Below are 4,268 nucleotides of genomic sequence, written 5' to 3'. Positions count from 1 at the left end.
GATCAATGAAAACATTCCAAGCAGCAGATTCTTTATATTACCAGAAAAAAGGTCTGACTGATCCCTAAACAATGCCATCAAACTATTACATTACAAGAAAGTGACTGATTTTGGGACTGATTGGTCAAGACATCCTAGCATTTATTGGAAAGCTCCAAACAGAACACAAAGGACATGGAGCACCAGTGTATGGCTGTGGTTGCCCCATGCTGGCTAGGATGATGTACATCAGGCCTGCCATGGACCCAAGGGACTATTCATAGCATTCTGCCTCCTTCTGCTAATTTACTCTTATTAAAAGATAAATGGGCACCATCAGTGTTCCACTCACATGATCATCTTGCATCCATATTTGTTCCATCGATAGACTTTGAAGATGTCCTCATTCATGTTGAAACCCTTCATAGATTTACTCAACAAGCCCTAAACAGTAGTCCCTATAGTGTTTCCCTGCTATATACAGAAGTCACCCTCATGAGTAAAGTCCTCCAAAACCAAATAGCCCTAGAAATCATATCTGCCTCCCAGAGAGGCACATGTGCTATAATCAAAACTGAATGCTGCACTTTTATGCCTGATAAATCTGCTAATGTTATGAAAATATTATTTCACATGAAAAATCAGATTAATGCCATGGAAGCAAGTTTTCTCTCATTTGATTTGTTTAGTTGGCTCCCCTCAGGAATCTGGTCTTGGTTCAGAAACATATTACAGACAGGACTATTCATCCTATTGTAATTATTATTGGTGTTCTCCTATTTAAGCTATGCTTTAATGACTTCTCCCAACTCTGACAGAACAAATGACCAATGATATATGATGATGACTCAACCAATTCATGGGAGCATTGAATACCTTCATCTGCAAGCAAAACTGGTACAAATTGTTGTAAATGGATACTTCTGTGACCATCTGGGTTCCCTGCAACCTAAGCCTTTTATGGTCAGTTTATGCCAGCCCCAACTAGCTCTAGTAGTTTCTTGAGGATTCCCTGAGACCACACTTGCACACTCCCTACTAACTGTAACTGAAAGTAACATAGTAACATCTCTCCTGTTAAATTTCCACCCACTCATCATACTAAAGACATCATTTTCTGGTCATGGGATGTATGACTTCCTATGTAGAGCTTCTGTTCATGCTGCATAGGCTTAGGCTTGGCACTTGCATTTTTAAACTCCCTAACTCCTCCTAGCATTTATCTACCAACAGCCAATCAGAATATGCCAACCTAAATCCCATCACTATACCCATTTCCCTTTGTTTCCAATCTATAAATCTCCCTTAGCTCTTAGATCAAGAAGACAGATTTGAGCTTTGCATCCATCTTCTTGATTGTTGAACTCACAATGAAAGACTTTTCTTTCCACAAAATCCCAATGTGATAGTATTGGCTTCTGTGCACACCAGGCATGAGTCCTTGCTTGGTAACACTGTCTGCCAGTACATTCCCACCCTGGGGCTCCCAGGAGAGCCACTGGTTTCCTTCAACACTGTCCTTCCACTCCTCACCTGGAGATAAGCTTGGGCTGTCATGTACTGGCTTTTAAGAGCTGGTTACTAAATGTTCAGGAGATTTGTGAAACACTTGTTAAACATTAGTAACTTGAAATTGGTCATGGGATAGGTATATGCACTATGGAAATTGGCAAATGCTTTAAATGCTGGGACGTTTTTGTCGTCCAAGGGAGCCCTTGACCTCAGTGATCCTCCTCTCCAAAAAGATCACAGAATGGGTTTTCTTGCCAATTATTCATTATCATGAGATGACACTGATCCCTGCACCCATTCATGTAATAATAAGCATAAGTGATGAAAAATCATAAATATGTTACCAAATCAGACCTCAAAATACAGTTAAGAGATTTTTAAGGTAAGAGAAGGGAAAATTGGCAGGGCTCTGAAACAATTAAAAAAATCAAAAGAGAAGCATTTCAGATAAGGAACACACTGGATATAAAAGAAAAGTAAAACAAGCATTTCTAAAAATTCACACATAAACCTACAGGACATGATTGAAAAGGAGTAAAAGGAAAAAGAAATAAGTGAAACCTTAGAAAATGTGTAGAAAGTAACTGAAAGCTGTGGAAGATAGACCCCAAACTGATAAAATCAATATTACTAGTAAAGATACAAAGTGAATGAAATGACAAGTTGATGATTTAGCTCAATAAAATTTAAAATAAAAGAAATGTTATCTTAGAGTTTTGGAATGCTTATTCTGTGGGTAGATAGAGAAACATGAAACAGTAAAAAATAAACAAATTTCCCTCACACTGTGTATAATTCAGGGATAAACATTTAACATTAGAACACAAAAAAAAGAATCAGGAGCCAGATATGGGAATCAAGTTTATTCAAGTGATGAGATGCAGGAGAATGACTACAGAACCTTCGGGGACGAAAGTCATATATTAACCATGGAAGGGAAACTGCAGCGCCCCGGCGTGTGTAACATCTGTCTGTTCTGTTCTGTCCAAGCCCAGAGTTTACTCCGAGTCGCTGCTATCCAAACTGGATCCACTGGAACTGCCGCTTCCAGACTCGGAGGCGCTGCTGCTGCCGAGCCAGGACGGCCCTCCCGAGGGCGTGGAGCTGATTTCTCTTTCTTGGTTTGTCATTGATCAGATGTCCATTGGCATCCTGCAGCCGCTTCTCTAACTTTCTTTCTTCCCGAGCTAGCTCCTCTTTTGACTTGGCGCCTGCTTTCTCCCTTTTGTGAAGAACGGTTTTCTGTAAACAAGACTTGACATCTCTGTCCAGTTCTCCTAATGTGGTGGGTTTCAGGGTCTCAAAGTCAATCGCGATGTCCTTGGGGATGGAGAACCTGAGCGAGCGCTCCTGAGACCGGATGATGTGCACCACCCGGCCCGGTTCTCCCGGGCAGCCAGTGCATGTCCAGGCTAAGGGGGCGCTTCTCATTGTAGCTCACGGCAGCTCCCCCTTTCTACTCCTCCCGCTCCCCTCCCCCTCCTCCCCTCCTCCTCCCCCTCCTTCCCTTCCTCTCAGCAGGAGGCCGACGCCTGCTTGCTGCATCTCCTCTGCTGCCTGCTGGCCCTGGTCCCTGCAGTTGGCCTTCTTGGCAGGAGTCTTTTGCTGCGCCTGCTTGGCTGGCGGGTCCACCGTAGCCTTCATCTCTTCCTCGGCCTTCGCTTTGTGCTTCTTCTTGTCTTTCTTCTTTTTCTCCTTCTCTCTCTTCTTCTTTGGTTTGCCTGCAGCCTCCTGGGGAGGGACGTGCTGCCCACGACCAGCTGCAGTCTCCAGGCGGCCAGCAGAGGCCGGTTTGCAGGGGTCTGATCGGGGCCTCCCCTGGCCTCTCTCCACTCTTCAGGTGTCGGGGCTCCCTGCTCAAGCATTTTTTTCACAAGTAGCACAAAAATGACTGAAACAACCCAACTCCCAGACTTCTGTGGGAGGAAATCAGTGAAAAGGAGATGCGGGCCCGTCTGCCCCCTCTCTGGTGGCGACTTGTTTCTGCCAGCAATTCTGGAAGGGTTTATACAAGGGTAGTCATCAGTATCCTAATAAAAATCACAAAACCAATTCAGATTCCGCCACCAACCCTTGGCAACCTGAGGACTCTGGTGAAGGCATGGGTGACAGATGACCATTTTTCTAACTGTTGGCCATCCTGACACTGTGAGTTTTGAGGCAGTTTGTTCAACTTTTAATCAAGTTTTGTTCATAATAAAAATCTAACTGGAAAAAAAACCTTCAGGAAAATCAGCCATACTTCTTATAATATTATAAACATATAAATTCTTTCTCAAATATCACCAGGGATGGATTCAGAGAATTCTTACAGGTTAGTAAATGCTACCCATAGATGAACTAAAAATAATTTATAGGATTAAATACAGACTTTGGCAAGGACATTCATTATTAAGTGCAGGAAGTCAATGAAAACTGAATTTCATAATTGAGTTCACAGAAATTTTGTTATGAAATGGAGATTACATGTATTGCAAGGAACATAATTACAGAGTCACCTTAAGGAGATGTAACAAAGATTTTTTTTTTTATTTTTGTCTTTATTAGAGAAGTTGTGAGATTACAAAACAATCATCCAAGAAAATACAAAATTCCTGTATGCAACCCCAACACCAACACCTCGCTTTGTTGTGGAATATTTGGTACAACAGATGACAGCACATTTTTGTAATTATGCTAGCAACTAAAGTCCATGGATTAACTTGGGGTTCGCTGTGTGTGTAGTGTAGTTCCATGAATTTTAAAATTTATTCTTTATCCATGTATGTCATCTAGCA

The 4,268-nt window shown here is 42.2% G+C and overlaps 1 pseudogene; it reads right to left on the bottom strand.

The window, feature by feature from the left end:
• Window positions 1-2,489: 2,489 nt before the first annotated feature.
• On the bottom strand, window positions 2,490-3,251 carry LOC119524957 (annotated as a pseudogene).
• Window positions 3,252-4,268: the final 1,017 nt, after the last annotated feature.

The sequence above is a fragment of the Choloepus didactylus genome (genome assembly GCF_015220235.1).
Source record: "Choloepus didactylus isolate mChoDid1 chromosome 23 unlocalized genomic scaffold, mChoDid1.pri SUPER_23_unloc10, whole genome shotgun sequence".
In the NCBI taxonomy this organism is placed as follows: Eukaryota; Metazoa; Chordata; class Mammalia; order Pilosa; family Megalonychidae; genus Choloepus; species Choloepus didactylus.
Note: the sequence above shows the minus strand (reverse complement) of the source record. Positions and strands in the feature narration are given on the sequence as shown.